Source organism: Schistocerca nitens, chromosome 7 (genome assembly GCF_023898315.1).
Source record: "Schistocerca nitens isolate TAMUIC-IGC-003100 chromosome 7, iqSchNite1.1, whole genome shotgun sequence".
In the NCBI taxonomy this organism is placed as follows: Eukaryota; Metazoa; Arthropoda; class Insecta; order Orthoptera; family Acrididae; genus Schistocerca; species Schistocerca nitens.
The window spans coordinates 569,084,964-569,109,232 of record NC_064620.1 but is presented as its reverse complement, the minus strand read 5'-3'; the positions used below and the strand labels follow the sequence as shown (position 1 = coordinate 569,109,232).

At 42.5% G+C, this 24,269-nt stretch overlaps 1 protein-coding gene and 1 non-coding gene across 2 annotated transcripts in view; one reads left to right on the top strand and one right to left on the bottom strand.

Moving 5' to 3' along the window:
• The window catches only part of LOC126195752 (neuropilin and tolloid-like protein 2), a gene marked incomplete at its 3' end in the record, with an annotated part of 1,334,530 nt that overhangs the window by 977,396 nt on the left and 332,865 nt on the right, over positions 1-24,269 (bottom strand). The window lies entirely within an intron of this gene.
• Positions 22,122-22,196, top strand: Trnat-ugu (transfer RNA threonine (anticodon UGU)). Its single transcript has one exon. It is a non-coding gene; the product is annotated as a tRNA-Thr (tRNA).

Sequence of the window (24,269 nt, the reverse complement as noted above, 5' to 3'; positions counted from 1 at the left end):
AGCTGCAGAGACCAGGCAAGAACCAATGCGCAAGGAAGTGGGATACGGAAGTACTACGGAATGAGAGATACTCTTTAAGTTCTCTAAGGCTATAGTTACTGCGATAAGGAATAGCTGAGTAGGCAGTTCAGTTGAAGAGGAATGGACATCTCTAAAAACGGCAATCACAGAAGTGGGAAACGAAATCACAGATACAAGGAAGGTAAGTGGGAATAAGCAATGTCTAACGGAAGAAATACTTCAGTTCATTGATGAAAGAAGTAGTCCAAAAATGTTCAAGAAAATTCGAGAATACAGAAATTAACTGACTGAAATAAACAGGAAGTCCAGGGAAGCCAAGGCGAAAGGACAGCATTAAAAATGTGAAGAAATCGGAAATGAAATGATCGTCGGAAGGACTGACACAGAAAAGTCAAAACAACCTGAAATAAAAACCAAGGGTGGTAACTTTAAGTGTGCAACGGGAATCCCACTGTTAAATGCAGAGGAGAGAGTGGATTGGTAGATACAGTACACTGCAGGCGTCTTCGAGGGGGTAGAGTTGTCTAAAGAGTTGACGAAAGGAGAAACATGAGACGATATAGAAGAGATAGGGGATACAGTATTAGAATTAAAATTTATTAGAGCTCTAAAAGACTTAAGACTAAATAACGCAGAAGGGATAGATAACATTCTATCAGAATTTCTAAAATCACTGCGGAAGTGACAAAAAAACGGCTATTCACCTTCATGTGTAGAGCGTATGAGTCTAGCGATGCGTCATCTAACTTTCCGAAAAACAACATTCACACAATTACGATGTTTGAAAGAGCCGATTATTGCGGGAATTATCGCACAAACGGCTTAATAGCTCATGCATCCAGGTTGCTGACAAGAATAATATACAGAAGATAGCGATCATTTTGCCTTTAAGAAAGGTAAAGGCAGCAGAGGAGCAGATCCGACGTTGCTGTTGATAATGGAAGCAAGATGTCAAATGGTGCAAGATGGTAGAAAGTCTGAGAAAAATAGAGCTAAGGTATAGGGAAAGACGAGTAATATACAATATATACAAGAGTCAATAGGAGCCATGAGTGGCAGACCAAGAAGGAAGTGTTCGGATTAAAAAGGGTGTAAGACAGGGATTTAGTCATTCACCCTACTGTTCAATCTGAACAACGAAGAAGCAATGCCGGAAATAAAAGAAAGGTTCAGGTGTGGAATTAAAATTCAAGGTAAAAGGATATCAGTCATAAGATTTGCTAAGCACATTGCTATCCTTACAGAAAGTGAAGAAGAATTACAGGAACTTCTGAACGTAATGAACAGTATGATGAGTACAGAATATGGACTGAGAGTAAATCGAAGAAAGACGGATGGACTGAGAGTAAATCGAAGAAAGACGGAAGTAATGAGAAGTGGCAGAAATGAGAACAGCGAGAAACCTTACATCAGTATTGGTGATCACGAAGGAATTTCGCTCCTAGGCAGAACAATAACCCCTGACGGACGAAGCAAGGAATACATCAAAAGCAGGCTAGCACTGTCAAACAGGGCATTCCTGCCCAAGAGAAGTCTACTGGGAACAAAATTGGGCCTTAATTTGAGGAAGAAATGTACGTTCGGAGCACACCATTGTATGGTAGCGAAACTTGGAGTGTGAAAAAGCCGGAAAAGAAGAGAATTACTCATTGCAGATGAAGTGCTACAGAAGAATAATTAGGTAGACTGGTAAAGTAAGGAAATAGGAGATTTCCAAAGAATCGTTGAGGAAAGGTGTACATGGAAAACACCGATAAGGAGAAGGGACGGGATGGTAGGGCATTTGTTAAGTCATCAGAGAATACTTCTTCTAATAATTTCCGGGTATGCAGCCGGATCCCGTCGACATTCTGCCACGATATTTCGGCGCAGAGACGTCCGGCCATCATCAGGTGAGTACACAACTACTGAAGAGCCCAGGTGCAGTCGCGGTATTTATGCCGATTCTCGCGCATATGAAATGTACTGGCATCCTACAGCGCATGCGTCAGGTGTTGACATGCGAAGCATAGCCGAGTTGTACGTGCTGCCCTCGGTGGTGAAAATAAAAGTTCATCTAGTCATTGAGTATCGAATGACACTGTCGATTCCGCTGTGATTGTATAATTTTAATAACAGGATTCCAATTTTTATCCAGCTGAAAGCCGTTGTCACGATTTATAAGATAACTACCCGGAAATTATTAGAAGAAGAAATACGCCGGGAAAATTTCAGAAGTCACATCAGAGAATAATTTCCATGATACTAGAGGGAGCAGTGGAGGATAAAAGCTGTAGAGGAAGACGGAGATTGGAATACATTTAACAAGTAATTAGGGACGTAGACTGCAAGTGCTACTCTGAGATGAAGCGGTCGGCATGGGAGAGGAATTCGTGGCTGGTCGTGTCAAACCAGTCAGAAGAATGATGGGTAAAAAAAAAATGGCCTCTGTGTGTAGCCTTTAATGGTATGCTGTTGCCAGTACAAGAGTAAGGAACTTTTGCGAACTAGAGCTGCTTCACATGGAATTAAAACACCTCAATAGTGCATCGTTCAAGGATGGTTATTTGTCCTCTGAGGTAGAAAGAACGTTAAGAACGACGCACAAAAATTATAGCGATGCACTAGTGCCAATGGGATCGGAGGTTTTTCTGTCTTTCGTTATGGACGCTGTTGAACGCCTGGTAAAAATCTTGACAAACCGGAGCATCGCGGCAATCTGCAAACCCATCCGGAAGATAGATGCTAGCAACTGTGGACAGAGCAAAAATTTATGGGATACCCTGTAGCTGTGGGGATGTGTACGTGGATGCTACAAAAATAGAAGTCAATAAACGACTAGAAGAACAGGGAACAACAGTAGAAAGGGAGAGATTGACAGATCAGCTGTTGCGAAACATGCTTTGCCGCCAGGAAACCATTACATTTCTTTTGATGGTACTCAAGTTTAGGCAGACACAAGCGGATACCATGAAAGGTTATGAGGAAACTGGTAACTACCCAGGAATTTCAATAGGAAGGAGGACGGAATGGAAATGGACATCTGGATCCCGTTGCTGAAGAAAATATATTCGAGTCTTCCACCAAGGGGTGACAGCAAATGAGGACGACCTCAACAGGTACCGGCCAATATTGCTACCGGGTGTTTAAAGGATGTTAAGTCCCGCCACTCCGCGAAAACACACACAAACGGAATTTTTCTGCTGTCAGTAGCGAGCGAGGGTGCGAATCAGACGCTCAGGCAAGCTACGATCTCCATTCAAAATGTCCTCCGCAGGTGCAGATGAAACATAGGGTATTAATGTGAAATCCATCCGTCCACGTCATAAGAGATTAATAAAATATTCCAATTGAGAAGTGATTTTAAAACTGTCAGATACAGATACACGGCATATCAGTGAAAATTTCAGTTTAATAATCCGTTCCACATATTTTGGGGATTAAAAATTAGGCCCCCTGATACGGGTAGTTGCATTTGATGTGGCGTTTATGATCCACCATGCCCCCGTTTATTACATTTTGTAGCTCTGTTGCAATGCACGGTAGAGGAAGATTTTGTTACAGGAGGTTAACGAGTAGGTAGGATCACAAAGAAGACTCGTCGAACGACAAGCCAGACGGTCACATAATGGGAGAACGGAAGGGCAAGCGAAATCCGTATCCTAATGGAGCAGAGATACTTTGGGGATTCACGTACGCAATAGGAGCCAAGAAACTAAACTTTTATCATTTATGTTTACTGTTTCGATATTAATATACAGCTCCAAGAGCGCTGATAACGTTACTTGCGTTGAGGACTTGTTAATAATAATTTCAGTATCACTCAGTTCAACAGGACATGCTAATCAGAAATTTTAGTAACTGTCAGTACATACTGATGGAAAGGATGGACCAATCGCAAGTGAGCCCTGAGAGGGAGGCGCGAAACTGCAATGATAGCTCACTACTTGTCTATGATCGGTTTCCGAGTAGGTAATACGTGAATCTGTGTAAGAAATCTCACCTAATGCAAGGACGGAACAGTTTGTTGAGAAATTGACTCGGATGACACACTTGTGATATAATGTTTTAATTCGAAGTAGTCTACGATCGGTTTTCGAGGTGGCAACATACAAATTCGTGAGTGAAGTGCAACTCTGCATGAAGACGGAATTAATTGTTAAATTTGCCTCGGAAAATACTTGTGCCATCTCATGTTGATTCTAAGATCGTGTGAAGCAGTTTTGAGACTTTTGCGATAGGGAGGAGGAAGAGATTAATGTTTCACGTCCCGTCGACAGCGAGGTCATTACAGACGGAGCACAAGTTCGGATTAAGGACGGATAGGGAAGAGAATCGGCAGTGCCCTTTCGAAGGAACCATCCCGGCATTTACCTGAAGCGACTTAGGGTAATCACGGAAAACCTAAGTCAGGATGACCGGAGGCGGGTTTGAACCGGCGTCTTCCCGAATGCGAGTCCACTGTGCTTAACACTGCGCCAGTTTGCTCTGTAGTTGCGCTACGGAAAGTGACCGAAGGCATTCTTACTGAAGTCCACTGTGTTTGTTAATCCCAACATATCTTAAAGATAGGAAGTTTCTGTGACCCACTGTGTAGACTACGGCGTCAAATCTACGTTTTCTGTGAGATTACATTTTCCTGTCGACCCTAATATTCGGTGCGCTAGGTCAAACCGTTTAACAATCTCAAGAGCGCATGGTTCAAAAATGGTTCAAATGGCTCTGAGCACTATGGGACTCAACTCCTCAGGTCATTAGTCCCCTAGAACTTAGAACTAGTTAAACCTAACTAACCTAAGGACGTCACACACATCCATGCCCGAGGCAGGATTCGAACCCGCGACCGTAGCGGTTCCGCGGCTCCAGAAAAATGGTTCAAATGGCTCTGAGCACTATGGGACTCAACATCTTAGGTCATAAGTCCCCTAGAACTTAGAACTACTTAAACCTAACTAACCTAAGGACATCACACACACCCATGCCCGAGGCAGTTTGTATTACCAATTACGTAATTCCAGTATTCAATGTAAATTATTAGAATACTATCAGAAATATATGCACCCATATCTCATATCTACAACATACGTTGCAGTATTATCTGCGACCGTAGCAGTCCCGCGGTTCCCGACTGCTGCGCCAGAACCGCTAGACCACCGCGGCCGGCCCAAGAGCGCATGATATGCCGCTGTTCAAATGTTTCCTGGAAGACGGTTTTGCGTTTTTAAACCAGTTTGTATTACCAATTACGTAATTCCAGTATTCAATGTAAATTATTAGAATACTATCAGAAATATATGCACCCATATCTCATATCTACAACATACGTTGCAGTATTATCTGAAACAAGTTTTTACTTCTAACAGGTGGCAAGCAAAACTAGAATAGAATTGACATATATAAGAGTTTCATAAAAGCTGCAGTAGATGAAATTATATAAGATAGTTGTTCGTGAATAAATAATATAATAGTGAATTTAAGGTAATCAAATTGTTCTTGAAATTTCAGGATTAAAAAGGGATTAACTTTTTCGTTCAAGGTTATATTCAGTAGGAAGTGGCATAACAGCCAACAAGTGATTTTTACAACCAAATTAGAACCTACGTATAATAACAATACGTGTTTCTGAAAAGCATCAAACGAAATATATGAAGCAACAAAACCTTAATTGCTAAAAATGAACACGCTATTCCTTGTATCTCTTAAGATACTAACATGTGAATCTCATTGTACAAAACATATACTGTTACGTATTTCTATGGTTTATGAGTAATACCGATTTTACTTATTGTATTTTTGCCCTTGTTTTTGTTATTTACACTATTTCGTGTTTATTTATTCCAGTGTAACACTTGACAATGAAATATAGAGAGGGAAATAAAAGAATTACATACAGTCAAATGGCAGAAATATGCTTCCGGAAGAATACAGAATGTTAATACTCCACTGTTTCAGTATCATACTTTTCTAAGTAATAACACTTTAAAGATAAATTTGAGGTAGCATGACACATTGATTCGGTCTGTTTACCTGTTTGACGCAGTCCGATAGGTGAGATGAATCACCGGAGTGAGTGTATATGTGGTGTAATAATAAATTTTTGTAGTTGTATTACTGTTGTGCTCAAGACATGTGGGTCTCGCATGGATCTTCTGAGAAATTAATACATTGCAGGGCACTTACATTTTTTTCGTTCTGTCAACCAGTTTGGACAATTCGCTACGTGAGACAAATCACCGATGTGGGTGAATGTACGGTGCAATAACAAATTTTTGTAGTTCGATTACTGTTGCACCCAGAGACCCGTGGATCTCTTTGAGCTCTTCTGAGAAATGAAGGCCTCACAGTGTATCCGGTATGAATGCCGTGCGTATGAATCGAGGTCTCGGAACGGCGGCCACTGCTGTGTGGCCGTGTCTGGCCTTTTGCCCGACACTTGAATGGCCGCCTTGCGAAACCGTGAACACGCCTGCCCGCCGCCGGACAGCGCGGGGTTTCGCCAGCAGAGTATTTCAGACGCCGTAGCATTCTTCTTCTGTGAGGTAATATCCTGTGAAAGGACATGCAACTGAATTTAGCGTCCTCTGCGAATCACACTTGTAAATACGATTCGGCAATGCGTCTGTGTGGTACGCCTTTCCATAAATTATCACTTCCTTGTTGTTGTCCTTGTTCTTCTCATTCGACTAGTCGTTTTCTCGTTCCACTAGTCTCAAGTATTCTAATCGAATGCTGTTAGCCGCGCGGTATTAGCCGAGCGGTCAGGGGCGCTGCAGTCATGGACTTTGCGGCTGGTCCCGGCGGAGGTTCGAGTCCTCCCTCGGGCATGGTTGTGTGTGTTTCTCCTTAGGATTATTAAACGTAAGTGCCCTGTAATGTATTAATTTCTCAGAAGAACTATGAGAGATCCACGTGTCTTGGATACAACAGTAATCGAACTACAAAAATTTATTATTTCACCACACATTCACTCACTTCGGTGTTTCGTCTCACCTATCGGATTGTGTCAAACAGATAAACAGACCTTAGGGACTGATGACCTTAGCAGTTAGGTCCCATAAGATCTCAATAAGATCTCACACACATTTGAACACTTGAATGCTGTTAGCACCTTCTCCTTCAGTGTTCGTGCGTATACACCGACGAAAAAAATCGGTAACACCAACAAATAATTAATGCAGTGCACTGAAATTTCGGGAATACATTTGTCTAGTAAACATATGTAGGTGATTAACATTGGAAGATCGCAGGTTAATTTAAGCCCAAAATAAGCTATTGCAGATGTGAAAGTGCTGGTAAATTAATAACCGGGGAAACTGCCGGAATGCTGAATACCACCATGCAAACGTGCGTGCATTGTGTTGTACAGGTGCCAGGTATCAGATTGTGGGATGGGGTTCCAAGCCTGTTGTACTTTGTCAGTCAATACAGAGACTGTTACTGCTGGCTGTGGATGAGCATGGAGTTGTCGTCCGGTGACGTCCGATGTCTGTTCGACTGGAGACCGATCTGGTGATCGAACAGGCCAAGGCAACGTGTCGACACACCCCAGACCATAACTCCAGATGTAGGTCCAATGTGTCTATCACCCAGACTGGTTAGTTGCAAGCCTTCAACTGGCCTCCTACCCAACACACGGACATCACTGGCGCCTAGGTAGAATCAGCTTGTATCGGAAAACACAACAAACTTTTACTCTGCCCACCAATGAGCTCTCGAATGACGCAACTGAAGTCCCAAACAGCAGTGGTTTGGGGCTGTTTATCTCGGAGCTGTGTACATCTACACCTACATTTATACTCCGCAAGTCGCCCGACGGTGTGTGTGGCGGAGGGCACTTTACGTGCCACTGTCATTACCTCCCTTTCCTGTTGCAGTCGCGTATGGTTCGCGGGAAGAACGACTGCCGGAAAGCCTCTGTGCGCGCTCGAATCTCTCTAATTTTACATTCGTGATCTCCTCGGGAGGTATAAGTAGGGGGAAGCAATATATTCCATACCTCATCCAGAAACGCACCCTCTCCAAACCTGAACAGCAAGCTACTACGCGATGCAGAGCGCCTCTCTTGCAGAGTCTGCCACTTGAGTTTGCTAACCATCTCTGTAACGCTATCACGCTTACCAAATAACCCTGTGACGAAACGCGCCGCTCTTCTATGAATCTTCCCTATCTCCTCCGTCAACCCGACCAGGTACGGATCCCACACTGATGAGCAATAGTCAAGTCTATGTCGAACGAGTCTTTTGTAAGCCACCTCCTATGTTGATGGATTACATTTTCTAAGGACTCTCCCAATGTATCTTAAACTGGTACCCGCCTTACCAACAATTAATTTTATATGATCATTCCACTTCAAATCGTTCCGTACGCATACTCCCAGATATTTTACAGAAGTAACTGCTACCATTGTTTGTTCTGCTATCATATAACTATACAATAAAGGATCCTTCTTTCTATGTATTCGCAATACATTACATTTGTCTATGTTAAGTGTCAGTTGCCACTCCCTGCACCAAGTGCCTATCCGCTGCAGATCTTCCTGCATTTCGCTTTCCTTGAAGTAACCAACCTGTAACAGTTTCTTGTGTCGCTGTGGAACCAATTGCGACTCAAATTGCTGCTGCAGATGCAGTAAGATGCGCCAGAGGCGTACTCCGAACACGGTCTTCTCTGTCGGTAATACCACGTGGCCGGCCGGAGTCCGGTGTTCTTGTGAGCGTATATTATTGTGACCACCACTGCCGGGAGTCAATTACGGAGGCTACATTCCTGTCAAGTCTTTCTGCAATATTGCAGAGGCAACATCCAGCCTCTCGTAGCCCTATTTTTGACCTCGTTCAAACTCAGTGTTGTGTTGGTTGTGAAGTAATTTTCAAAATGTTCAAATGGCTCTGAGCACAATGGGACTTAACATCTGAGGTCATCAGCCCCTTGAACTTAGAACTACTTAAACCTAACTAACCTAAGGAGACCACACACATCCATGCCCGAGGCATGGTATAACTACTCCCTATCTGCACTTGGCAAATTGAAGTCATCCCCTATTACAACGGCATGATCAGGAAAATTACTAATAATATTCTGCAAGCTCTGTCTGAAGCGCTCTACAACTACAGATCCTGACCCAGGTGGTCTATAAAAGCATCCGATCACATTTTTTTACCGTTCTTTGATACAGTTTTACCCAGATTAATTCACATTCCGGATCCGTGATGACCTCTCTAGATTTTATTCAATTTTGTACTGCAATAAACACGCCGCGACCATTGGCGACTAACCTACCCTTACGATAAACATCCCAGTAATTATGACAGAATACTCCTAAAATTACATTTTACTCTGATGTCTCTTAGCTTTCGGAGATAAGTAAAAAATTACATTCACCACCACAAGAGGAAATTGACATCTTTTAGTTTTCGTGTCTGGAAGTGGCTTAATGTGATGTGGGATCCACATTACTTCCACCTCTCGGCAAATCATTTCGTGAAATGGAAACTGGGAAAACGCTTTTCTGTTACCAGTAACTATCAAACCCAATGGCAAGCGCCTGACCGTAACGACACAAGCTTGCTTATTTGACAACCTGTTCCATCGTTTGAGAAGGTACTGCAGCTGTGATTTGTTGCTGGCGTATTTCACATAAAGGAACTGGGCAAAGCTTCCACAAACAGTTGACAACGAAGATCGTTACCGTTTCTTGCGTGGCAGTTTCAATACACCACATGATTCTTTCTCTGGTTATAATATAGAATGCGAGCATACCACAATAAATGACAATAATACTTGGAAATTAATTCCGAAAAAATGAAATGACCACTTATGATCTCGTCACGAAAATGTGATTTGTAGCAGATAGGAATATAAAAACCGTTAATAACATTTATTTCAAACTTGCTTTCGGAACTTCAGTTTACAAAAGGTGATACGCACTGATGGGTAGAGAAATCTCTATGGAGGGAGCTGCCTGTTGGCTATCAGAATTGACGAGCCGATATGAGGCCATCAGTCTAATGCCAAAAAGATTGGGATAGCTGATACCTATATTAAAACGGCTTACACGGGCGCATTATAGCTTCAATGCTTCGCAGCGTAACTGTTCACAGTTAACAGTGGTTCATTAAAATGTAACAAGTTCTCTAAGAGGAAGCTATGAATTCACTTCGTGGGTCAAGGGAGCAGCAAGCTGACACTTTACACCACGAATATTGACTTAGCTACTCAGTAAATTATTTGGCTTCAGTTAGGAAATAGATACAGAACAGTAATCCATAAATACATTACGCTTCGATTATTTTATTTGAAAATAGATCTATAATTCTTAAAAATGTTGAATAACACTGTACGAGCTTGAAACTATCCACATCAGTGTTGTTTTTTGTACTATCGTACAATACTGCTCTTAACCCATTTTCAACTATTTAAACACAGTTGTTGATGCAGGTTCAAAAAATATATGCAGCAGCAAATATAATATCACTGGTCCCCAGCAAGACTTATACAAGGCCACTCGTAAGTACCTCAGTGTTTCCAGAAGACTACTGCGTGAAAAGTACAATACATATGGAAAATATAGTAACATAAGTGGACAGAGCATCTATCCCAGATTTTTGCACGTTGAACTCCATGTGCCCACTGGTGGACATTTTGAAATGTCTCTGTCATCCCATGTACACACCCTTGGCCAATCGGCGTGTCTTACTTGTGGCATGTGTGTACATTAGTGGTCATATTTTGTGTGTAATAATTTTGTGGTCCCATTGAACGACACAACCATACGCGGACGGAGCAGTATGTATGCACTGATACTGAGTTTTTAGTACCAAGAACAGGAAACCTATTCTGACGTGCTAATATTTATATGATTTTGTTTCCATGAATGCTAATTAGGTTACAAAAATGCTCGTACATGAAATAGTACAAATGCAGAGCATTTACAATAGTTGCAGAAGTGATGAAAATAAAGACAAGTCTCTTGTATCATTTAACAGTACTTATTACGTATAGGGCGTATGAGGCCATCCGGTAGGAGAGATCGATAAAGGCCTTTCCTTTGTTATAGTCGATGACCACAGCGGACTTGTTTCTTTTTCCTTTTTGGGTAACTTAGACATTTGAGTCTTCATGTTTTGTGCCAAGCTTTCGCACGTCTCGTTCTTCCATTTCAAGACTACAGTTTTGTCTCCATTCGGTTGAGCTACAACGTCTTTTTTTTTTAAGTTTTGCCTTGAGTATATCAGGGCGATGATTATTTCGATTTGCACGTACCGTGCCTACCTAGTGCGTCTCTCTGTGGATTAGCCTTTTAGATAGTGAAATACTAGTGTACCAATTGCTGGTATATAGTGTTCTACCAGTATCTACGAGTCCATCCATTAGTTCCGTTACGACCCTCCTGACAACAGATACGTCGTAAGCTCCTTCTTTGCCAGAAAGACTTTGAATGACCAATAATACCTTCCATTAACAAAAAGCTTGAAATTCTTCACATTATGTTTTTTGTTAAACATGTATTGTCGAAAGTAAATACGCTCACGAAATGGTACGTTGGTTTCGTCTATACAAACCACGCTTCAGCAGTGAAGAATTCTTTCCACAGAATATCCAAAAGTTGTGAGATTTTGAAGACCCATCTTGCGGATCTCTGTCCTGCTCATTATATGATAAATGCAACACTGAAAGTAACAACCCCAATCTGTTATGACGCATTATTTTTGGAATTTCAAATGGCACTATAAAATTATCGTAAGTGAAGTGTTCAAAATAACGGATAGGAGGTAATCCTTGAAGCTACATCTGGATGAATGAAAACCAGTGTCTGGAGGGGAGGAAGTGAAATTAGTTCTGACCCTTGCTACAGGTTCCCATTCGTCCTGGCTTGTAAGATTCGCAAGAGGAACGTCATAATTAGGCTTAGCATCAGTTGATCCTGTTATGTTCATCATCATCTTCATCATCATTGTCATCATGATCATCCTCAGAACTAAAAATGGAACCGTCATCAGGCGGAGTATTCGGGTCTTCGATAGAACCATCAGAAAAGCCTGTGGTATCATCATCAGTAAGATTAGCCAGCATCTATGCGCTTTCTGCCATTTTAGTTTAAAATCTGAAATTAAATATGTGTGTAAGACTAAAAAACTTAATTTCCACATGTGTCCGTTTGGTTGCACGATGCAAAATTACTTCTGTGGACCATGCGACCATTGGTGGACATGTAAGAAAATACAAAAAATATAAAATAACAAGGTTAGATGGTTCAAATGGCTCTGAGCACTATGGGACTTAACTTAGAACTACTTAAACCTAACTAACCTAAGGACATCACACACATCCATGCCCGAGGCAGGATTCGAACCTGCGAAAGTAGCCGTCGCGCAGTTCCAGACTGTAGCCCATAGAACCGCTCGGCCACTCCTGCCGGCAACAAGATTAGAATAACAAAGGGTGCCACATATGATAAAAATGAATAAAATAGTGATTTAAGTGTTTGGTGCTACATATGCAGTCACTGAATGCAGTGAGGCGTTCAACACGTAAACTCACATCCCAGATGTTCAATGCGGGCACAATTTCTGATGCATCACACGTTAATCTCTGCATGCAGTTTGAAAGTTGGGTCCCTTTTATAGATCAGGGTGTAAGAAAATTAGTGCAGTGCTTATTCTTAAACAAAAATTTGCTCATACAAGACGAGCAAGTACAATGCTCTTTCTTTTTTTCGAATTCATAACATAACTGATCGTTGACTGTGGGCATTGTGAAGAACAATAACGCCATCACCGTTATAACAACTAGCTTAAGTGTGCACAGGATCATATTTATTATTAGCCTTTTCCCTGAAGGCCTCACCCACATATGCATTCCACAGATCAATTGAGAACATCTCCTCCTCCTGCTTCTCCTCCTCTCTGTCCCCACCTCTTCCCCCTCTGACTGTCCACCTCTGTCTATCTCCTAACCCCTCTCTTTGTCCGTTTCTTCCCCCTCCTCACTCTGTTCATCACCTGGTGTATCCAGCTCAACCTGCCCCATCTATGCAATACAGCAGGCCGACACCGCTCTCACGCCACACCTGTCACATTAGGGGATTGAGAATCATTTATTCGCCTATGACAAACAGATCATCATGAAAAGCAAATCGATAAAGCAGGCCGATACTACCCCAACATAACATACCTGTCATGCAGGGCAGTCTACATTTTGGGGCCTGGAAGACCGTTTCTTGCCGCTGACATGCAGGCTGCCCTGAAAGGTTGATTAATGTGGCGGGTCTGATATTGTTCCTATATAACATAACTTTTTTGAAGGGCTTCCCACATACCAGGGTCAAGAAAAAACGCCTTTTTGCCATATCTCCACTCACATTGGAGTTAGTAGGATATAAACCCATAGAGATGATATTCGTGAGGTCCGCTATTTCTGTGCCATATCTGGTTGAAATTGATCCAGGCGTTTGTGAAGAGATGCAGACGTACATACACACACTCTGCTTCATACAGTGTCTCTCAGAAATATTATGACATACTTTGAGGGTTTATGGTGTTGTAGAGGATAGGAGTTGTTGTCAAGAAAAATCACCTAATTATACTGCAGAACATAGAAGTTACAGGTGATGGCAACAGCCTCTGTGCTATCCCTTTGGCAGCAAATGTGACTTTCTATACTGGTGGAATTTAAGCAGAGCATCTCGATACATTGTTCAGTGATCATGACTGCCACTACCGCATTGTAGAAGATGGAGCCAGCTGCTGTGTCTAAAGGCTTTGTCTCGTATGAACCTCAGTGGATGTTGGTTAGGACGCAGGTTTGCACCCACGGTTTCTATTTCTCCTGGAACCCTCTAAAATTGGCAATGCTTTTTGGTACACAGGGGGAAAATGAACTACAGATGGAAACCCGTGTCCGAAACCATCATTCACCAAGGTAAGACAGTATTACTTTCACAGGATACAAGGCCTGTCTATGTAGCTGCGATCGTGGCAGTCAATCGTGATCATTGCATAGCGAAAAACATTGTGAGATATTCTGCCTACGGTCGGTCAGCACACAAAGTCACGTCTACTACCGAGGGAGAGACATAGTGGCTGGTACTGGTGTCTGTAACTTGGACAGTCTGTAGCTTCGTTGGATGATGTTTGCAGACATGGGTTCCTATCTTCGACTTGTTCCCCAAAACATCTTATACTATTTCGTAACCACATTTCCAGGGCACACTGTACATATAATGGAGCAGATGAGTGGATCACCAAACTATGGAAAAGATGTAGGGAAATGTAGAGGGCCTTGCAAATTCAAGACCGAGAGTAACAGATATGTATGACTGACACAGTAAAAATTAATGGAGAACGAAGTTCTCTAAAACACAAATCAATATATAAAATGACATAACGCTATTGTCAGGCAGCAAAAAGTGTGGAATACTGTATGGAGTAAGCGTAACAAGATCTACTTAGCTGTGCAGTACACAAAATCATAGTAAATGAGACAACAGATACTGCGAACTATAACCAAATTAAGCGACGCACAATGCTTGACAAGGCGAGCAACTAAAATGCAGACTTTCACGTCCGGAAATATCATGTCCATTATAATTATCCGGGATGTTATGCCGTGGTCGGTTGATGAATTCTGTGTCGATTCCCAACGTTTCGGCTCCGACTGCTTCAAGGGGGTCCGTAGCTCGATGGAAGGTCCAACACACCCACTGGCTCGCTATTGACTGCCGCTAAATTCCGTGTCCGCGCGGTCCCACGCCGCGGCGTGACGTCACGTGTTTTGAAAACGTCAGTGCAATTGGCCGCTGTCCGTCGCCGTCGATCGCCGTTGCCATCACCCAGTAGTGGACGGGTGGTACACATCTTCTTTAGCACCGGCATCCATATACCGTTTAATTGCACGCCCTCCTCCTTTCGGTTGAAATTATTTGGGTGTTTAGCGATTTCCATTGCCTCCCTGTAGAGCCTTTCGTAATATCCGCTTGTGGCCGCAAGTACTTGCGTCTCCTCGAAACGAATATTGTGGTTCCCTGGCTGGAAAGCATTCTCCGCAACAGCTGTAACATCATTCAGAGGTGCAATTCGTCTAATGGCCACCCCATAATAACTCTGAAGAATGTCTATTTCAGTTTCTGTCAATCTGCCTCGGCCAGACAGATATTTTCCATCAAACAGCAACTTTCCTTTCATTTCTCTTCGTAGCTTCCTCAATCTAGCACCCATCCTCTTTTGCACATGTCCACAACACTCCAGTTTTGTTACCAAAGTATCACCATAAACATTGAACTCATTAATTTTATTGAAAGCTTTAGAGCCCCAATCGCCTAGGTACCCCGTACATCTAACGTTATAAATGGGCGCTGACCTCTGAAATATTTATAGAGCTCCATCACACTCGATACCTCCAATGTAACCATCATAATTCTTAGAACACTGATGTTCAATATGTCCTTCAGTGTTACCATGGCAGGGGTGACACTACTTACGCAAGTATTCAACATCAACTTTTCCATTCTCCAGAGAAGTAGCACTTACAACACCAGTCAAGAAACGATGTACTCGACGTTGACATGTCCCATCAAGTGCAAAAGCAATGTCCCTGGTTCCACTAATATTTACAGTTGCTTCTACTGCATGTTTCATAGGTGCTTCAGACACAACCGTCAAGGCACCTAAAAGTATTTTTGTGTACCTGCTGAACCAACTGGGTGGAGGAGGAAGGTCCATCAAACGACAAAACGTTTGAGCACCCTTTCTTCCTTTCCCTATTGCACACATTGCATACACTAACTTCAAATTCACATCAAATGAATTATGCATAATGTTCGAAATCATTTTCATGGTAGATTTATTGCAGGATCTACACAGAACAATCAATTTTGATGCTAAACCCTTTCTGTCACTTTGTGTTCAGTTATTTACAGACACCCTACACCATCACATTGTTTACATTTCGTCACTTACTTCACCAAAGATGATGCCCACATCAACAACAACAAATCCACTATGAACAGCGTCATTGCTAACACAAAAATTTGAATTACCAGGAGGCGTGCCATATGGGAGTTTCTTCCCTGAAGAACTGATAGATGGGCTACTTTCAACAGTGTGGCATGCTTTGTTTGTGAACTGGCTACCACGGAATTTCCTGTTATTGAATTTCTTGATGCGTGGCATAGTTCGTATTTATTGCACTGTAAAGGATATGTACTTACACAAATATATGTAGCACTTGGGCAACTAACATTCAGTCACAGCCGGTTCTAGGCGCTTCAGTGTGGAACCCCGCGACCGCTGCGGTCGCAGGTCCGAACCCTGCCTCGGGCATGGATGTGTGTGATGTCCTTAGGTTAGTTACGTTTAAGTAGTTCTAAGTTATAGGGAACTGGTGACCTCAGATGTTAAGTCCCATACTGCTCAGAGCCACTTGAACAATTCCCATTCTAAACACCAATCCGTTTATCGTTAACACTGTCCAGGACGTGTACATTGCTTTCCTCAGGCAGAGTCCCCATTTCTCCATAATGAGGCTGTAAAAACGCTACAATATTTCGATTAATATAGGCGTGCGGAAGACGTTTTTTCGATTATGAAACAAACTAAGACACAATTACGCGGCAACCTGATTGTGAAATTCGTGAAAATCTGGGAAATTGTGTCTGTCCGTGTACCGACAGTTTGTACCAGATAAGAATTGTATCAATTAAATATTTCTAAAATTTGTTTTATTTTAGGTCTATGTTGTTGCGAAATGTGAAGTTTCAAACTGAATCTTACACAGCACAACTGCGTGGCCATTTAAATGCGGCGTGTTCGCTGTTCAGCCCCTCCCCCCTCGCCCCCTCCTGATACTCAGACTGCGTGGGGGCGGGGGAGGGGGGTGAGTAAACGTGCCGGCCTGAATAAACTCTATGGTACTCGTGTCAAGGCACGGCCTGCGGTCCCCTTTCTTGGCCACCCCTGATGTACCTGTTTGTAAAAACACAGCACTTCGGATGCACGTGATGCATCGAATTACTTACAAGCGTAGCTGAAAATCACTTAAGTTTCAATACAAATCTTTGGCTAAATAACTAATTCACGTAACCAGCGGCAACCAATATAAACTCGCAAGAAGATGAAACATGTATTACACCGTGGGTCGCATCAAACTGGCTCAGATGAAGACGCATCCACTTGTAGTCTCAGTGGCCTTGTGTGTTTCGTTCAATGAAACAGTTCTATCAAGACACCTTTCTTCATAAAATTAACAAGATCGTCTAAAGACTACCAAGTCGGTGAAAGAAATAATAACTGGAATACGGAAAGGGAGACGACTGGTATTATGGAAGCAGTGCAGCCTGACGAAGGGGAAAGATGTGTTTGGCCTCCATCAGCAGTGTCTGGCACAGTAGTTGCAGCCGAGGCCTCTCCACGCGACGCCTCGGACTAACTCCAGCCATATATCAGCTCCAGTAACGGCAGCGCCTCTCAGAAATCGAGGTAATGTGGCACCCGTCGCCCAACTTTTAAGTAGCCACGAATCTTAGAGATAGACATGTGAGGATGGAAACCCGTAGTAGTTCGTACCAAATTTGTTTGCTGAATCTGTGCCAGAATATTATGCTCCACTACTTAGTCCCAAGTTAGCTACCGTAATACTCACCCAAGCCCCGGATGCCTAAACGCAGACGTGCTTATATTGCTCAATGTGGGACGCCAAAAATTGGATAGAATAATCGTCTACACACTAACGGATTTTTTCCGAACTAGTACTACACGTTACTTCAGCACAGCGCTGGTATCATCCAATAGAAGGCTCCAGGAATCTTTTCATTTTAGTAATAAGAGATTTTCGAGGCGTGTTTCTTAAGTAAGTACAGTTTTGAAACTTAAAAGACGCGCTAAGATCTCAATAATTTTATTTTTGCGTGAAACTTTCCTACATAATGTCCGTCAATATTGAGGCACTTGTCATGTTGTACCAGTTTTTGAATACCCTCCTCATAGAAGTCTGCCGCCTAACTTAACCACTGCATCACCACTGTTTTGACTTCGTCATCGTCTCGAAGACGCTGCCCGTCCAGGTGTTTCTTCAATTGCAGGAACAGATGGTAGTCACTGGGCGCAAGTGGGGGCTGTACGGAGGATCATCTAGAGTTTCCCATCGAAAAGATGTGATGAGATCTTTGGTCTGATTCGCCACATGCCGACGGGTATTGCCTTTCAGCAAAACGATGCCCTTGCTCAACTTCCATGGACTGTTGCTTTGATTCTGGTGTGATTTAGGCCACCCATATTTCATCGCCCGTAACAATTTGGCTTACGAAATCATCAGCGTCGTTGTGGTACCGCTCAAGGAAAGTCAATGCACTGTCCAAACGTTTGGTATTGTGCACATCCGTCAACATTTTCGGTACCTAACGTGCGCACAATTTTCGGTAATTCAAGTGCTCGGTCACAATGCCATAGAAAACACTACGAGAAACATTAGGAAAGTCATCCCGCAAGGAGAAAATCGTATAGCGTATGTTTGCTCTCACCTTATTCTCCACTTCCTGCACCAAACTTTCATTAACGACCGAAGGACGCCCACTCCGTTGTTCATCATGCACATTTGTGCGGCCATCTTTAAATGCTCTCACCCACTTTCTTACCATTCCATCACTCATAATGTTTTCTCCGTAAACTGCATTGATCGCATGATGAATGTCGATCGCTTTTAGGCCTTTAGCAGTAAAAAATCTTGTAACAGCCCGTACTTCACAGTCGGCGGGACTCACGATTATCGGAGGCTTCTTAAACACTTACAAGGGAACCTCCCCATCGCACCCCCCTCAGATTTAGTTATAAATAGACACAGTGGATAGGCCTTGAAAAACTGAACACAGATCAATCGAGAAAACAGGAAGAAGTTGTGTGGAACTATGAAAAAATAAGCAAAATATACAAACTGAGTAGTCCATGTGCAAGATAGGCAACATAAAGGAGAATATTAGCTGATCAGCGCCATGGTCTCGTGGTTACAGTGAGCAACTGTGGAACGAAAGGTTCTTGGTTCGAGTCCTCCCTCGAGTGAAAATTTTACTTTCTTTATTTTCGCAAAGTTATGATCTGTCCGTTCATTCATTGACGTCTCTGTTCACTGTAATAAGTTTAGTGTCTGTGTTTTGCGACCGCACCGCAAAACCGTGCGATTAGTAGACGAAAGGACGTTCCTCTCCAATAGGAACCGAAAACATTTGATCGCAAGGTCATAGGTCAACCGATTCCTCCACAGGAAAACACGTCTGATATATTCTTTACGACACTGGTGACGGCATGTGCGTCACATGACAGGAATATGTGGTCGACCCACCTAACTTGCACACTTGGCGAATGGGTAAAAAGATTCTTCTACCTTGCCCGATTTAGGTTTTCTTGTGGATGTGATAATCACTCCAAAAAAAGTGATGAAAACATAAGAGTTTGTCACATAAACTGCATCAAATGAATGCAACAGTTTCAGAGTCGCACAGTTTTCCCTGTGCTCTGTCAAAACATATGTTTTTTACGTTTTCAAATGTTTCCGTGCGTAGACCGTCAAATTCTGTATATGTCCAAGCAAAACTGAACATGTCCTGGAATTTTGGAGAGCGAAGTTGATTATGTGTGAGTGTCTGAACTTTGATAATTATCAGAAAATAAAAAATTAAAATTTTCACCCGAGAGAGGATTTGAACCAAGGACGCTACCCACGGGACCACGGCGCTCGTAAGCCAACGCTCTCCTTGAAGTTGCCAGCTTGCGCATGGACTACTCAGTTTGTATATTTTGCTTATTTTTTTCATAGTTCCACACAACTTCTTCCTGTTTTCTCGATTGATCTGTGTTCAGTTTTTCAAGGCCTATCCCTGTGCCAACTTATAACTAAATCTGAGGGGGGTGCGATGGGGAGGTTCCCTTGTTAGTACGCAAAGTAAACAAGGAAGGATCAGACTCTAATGGCGTCAGTGCGTAGATTAAGGTACAGGCTTTCATGGAAAAATACAATTATTGAGATATCTTAGCACGTGTTTTTCTAATTTCAAAACGGTACTTACTTAACATGTTTTTCTCCCGATGCACTGAAAACATTCACCTAATAATTATGAATACGACAATGGCTCTCTACCTCATAAACTGCGGTTCAGTGAAATGAAATGGAGCGAACGCATCGATTTCTGGTCAGGCAGAGAGGAGGAGAAAATGGCTTAACCTGAGTTGGATTCGTCACGAAGAGGCAGATATTGCACGAAGTCAGTTGCTTTGAAGAAATCAGTCATAGGATTACTCTGATCAGAATCGACAAATAACAAATGGTAACAATAAAAGTTTAGATGTATAGGCGACGTCACAAGCACATGATGAGACAAAGTGTATGATAATATTGTCGCAGGAGAGGCTGAGTAACACCGTGGTGTAGTGGTTATGATACTAAACTGTTGCATCGAGGGCTGAGAGTTGAAAACTCACCTTGACTGTACATTTTAATTTCTGTATTTCTATATTTCGAGTGCATTCTAGAAGTATCCACAAATGTCAAGAATAATTGTACTGGAATGTTCTGTAGCTGTATATATACTGTATGTGTTCTGGCCGGAGGCAGTTCACTCCACGCTCTTGTATGTGCAATGCTGAATAAACGTTCGTGAAGTGAAATTAGTGTTCGTCATTCGTCTAATTACACCTTCTTCTACGTGACAATATTGAACGCCTAATTTACTATGTGAAGAGGCTTGAAAATCTAATAGTCATTGTTGCCTCGAGCGTTGGGAAGTGGAGAAAACAAAAGACAGAGCTATGGCTGAGTATGAACTCCATAGTAAGAATGTGTCATGAGAGACAAATTTCATCTAGTAAATTTTAGCTATTAATCGCGAATACGCTGTTCAAAAACCACGAAAGAAGAAAAGCACACTTGAAAAAGGCGTAGAGACGCGGAAAAAATGTTGCTGGATTTCATCACCGTCCACTAGTGATTCCAGAATCAAGTATTTTATTGTTACGCGTAGTCAACAGCAGCTATACACTCAAGACCTCAGTTTAGTAATTATGAAGACTACGTGGAAGTTTAAAAGTGTGACCAGGAAGAATCAAACAGGAAAGAATTGGGTTACTTTAGTACTGAGGAAAGATGAGGTGCGTCTGAAGTTTTGTAAAGCTGTAGATACTGCGCTATTGTTATTACAGTAGACAATTCAGTTGAAGAGGAATGGACATCTGTAAATACTGTGTTCATAGAAGTTGGACAGCGGAACCTAAGTAGAAGGAAGGCAACACCAAAGAAACCATGGGTAACGTAAGAAATAATTAAACGAGTCAACGATAGAAGGACGAAGAAAAATGTTCAGACAAAAACTGTAGTATAACAACTAAAGTCACTTCTAAATGGAATAAACATCAAGTACGGGGACACATAGGAACAATGACTGCAGGAAAAATGCGAACAAATTGAAAAACTAAAGGTAGCCGGAATGCAGCATATAAAGTGAAAGGAACTATTGTTTAAGTTGAAAGCAAAGGCGTCAAAATTAAGAGTGCAGGAGGAATTCCATTTTTAAACGCAGAGAAAGCGGGTACGGGGAAAGACTAAATTAAAGTGAAATGATAATTAAATGGACACCCTAGCTGCAAACAGGCGTTGATGTACTTCATTGGGGACATGTTGAAAATGTGTGCCCCGACCGGGACTCAAACCCGGGATCTCCTGCTTACATTTAGACGCTCTATCCATCTGAGCCACCGCGGGCACAGAGGATAGTGCGTCTGCAGGGACTTATCCCCAATGAAGTACATCCACGCCTGTTTGCAGCTAGGGTGTCCATTTAATTATCATTTCATTTCTAGCAAAGCTGCATGGTCATCCACGGTAACTGTTCTTCCGGGAACAGATACTACCGTCATATATAGTTAAAATATGGCTTCCCGGCCATTGACCTTCTTGTGCGAACGCACACGCTATGCCCGAACTCGTACAGGACTTGGTAGATTAATCTGCCACGAGTAATGAGTATGATGGGCAAACATCTATTAGGCGCACTACGAATGTAGCGGTGTGGACATGTTGGGAATGTGGATCTCACGGGGAGCGTGCAAGGGATAAGTCCCTGCAGACGCACTATCCTCTGTGCCCGCGGTGGCTCAGATGGATAGAGCGTCTGCCATGTAAGCAGGAGATCCCGGGTTCGAGTCCCGGTCGGGGCACACATTTTCAACATGTCCCCAATGAAGTACATCAACGCCTGTTTGCAGCTATGGTGTCCATTTAATTATCATTTCATTTCTAGCAAAGCTGCATGGTCATCCACGGTAACTGTTCTTCCGGGAACAGATACTACCGTCATATATAGTAAATTAAAGGCCTCTGCGTAAAATGACGTGATAGAAGGAGCAACGGCAGGCGATATAAAAAACATATGGGGTACATATTTAAAGTCAGAGCTTGTGTTCAAGTAAGGATGAAAGCGTAGAATTTCCACTGGAATTTCAAAAATCATTTGGGGTTGTGACTGCCAAACGGCTTTTCTAGATCGTTTGTAGAATGTTTCACGTTGACTGTTGGTCATGTTTCTTTGCTGTTTTATTTTGTCCATTCCTTGGATAGTTGTCTTTAATTTGAACACCATGCATCATCTCTGCAATTCTATTTAACTCATAAATTTTTTATGTTTGTACCTAACTTCCGCTGCCAGCAATAATCTGTAAGTATTGCTTGTACTTTTACTACAATTTTCACATCCTATTTACCTGAGATCTGCCTACATCCATGACGTGCGTACAACAGGTGCTAAAAATGGTTTTTGACCTAAACTGGTGGCACTATCAGAAATAAATTGAACACACGCTTGATGTGTTAAATGATGCACTTTTTACAGTTGATGAAAACTATGTACGTAATCAACAATAAATATTTTGTTTCATAATACTTGTATGAGAAAAGATGTATGAGATAATAATAACATAATAAAAATTTAAAGGGATATTTATGGGACAGTCCGAGAAAATTTCGTTAATGATAGTCATTGAGGAAACCTGCAATCCTACATATCTAAAGTACAGGGTGCGGCGCTTAAATCGGACAAATGAAACTTTTTTTTAAAGTAAATTTATTAAAACAAAACACAAATGAAAATGAAAATCCTTTTACATATAAGCATATAAGTAGCGATATCTTTGAAGAGTAACATTACTCGATGCAACCGCCTTCAGCCGCAATGATCGCCTCCAATCTTGTCCTGAAGCGATCGCACGCACTCTTTAAAACAGTGCCGTCCATATTGGCGAAAGTTGCTTCGATAGCGGTGCGTACAGACGCGACATTAGGGTGTCTCGTCTTTTTTCTAACTCTTTCGATCACACTCCAACATAGTAGTGGACGGGGTTGAAATCTGGGCTATTCGGGGGCCCAGAACTACTTTTACCAGAACATGTCAACGTTATCCGAGAGCCAGTTTTGAACTAAATGGTTCCAGGCATGGTAGTCAGTGGGGTTAAATTTCGGGCTATTAGGGGGCAAGAACACCGTTGATCAGAACATGTCAACGTCATCCGAGAACCAGTTTTGGACTAAATGACTCGTATGAAGTCCTTCTCTGCCATTCGACGAATTGTTCGCTCGCTGACATTGAATACTGACGCCAATTTCCTCAGATATTGTACCATTTTCTCCGAAATCAGCAGATGACGCTTTTCGGTGACTGCCGCAGTTCGTGACACGCGTTTACTCGAATGAGGTTCCCTCGCGGAGTTAGCGGAACCTTCCCCAGACTTCTCCGAGGCATTATACTTTTTCACAATATCGTAAACAGTTGATCTCAGCTACCTGGAGAATCGAACTATTTCAGTGGACGAACGTCCAGCGCCAAGACGTGCGATAATTTCGGTTGTACTTCGCACTTGTCCGTATCACCTGGCCATTTTGAACTTCTAGCTGTTTTCTAGAACACAAATCGTGACCTCAGGCGTAACTGCGATATGGGGGGGGGGGGGGGGGGGGAGGGAATTCAAACTGAATCCAGTGCTTGTCCTATATGGACTTATTCGCCAGAATAGAATTTGTTAGCGGACAGCTGATAGGAATTAATTCAGTGTTCACCTCTGAATGGAGACGTGTCGTCTTCAGGGATGAGAGTGGCTTCTGCCTTGGTGCCAATGATGGTCGTATGCGTGTTTGGCGATGTGCAGGTGAGCGCCACAATCAGGACTGCATACGACCGAGGCACACAGGGCCAACACCCGGCATCATGGTGTGGGGAGCGATCTCCTACACTGGCCGTA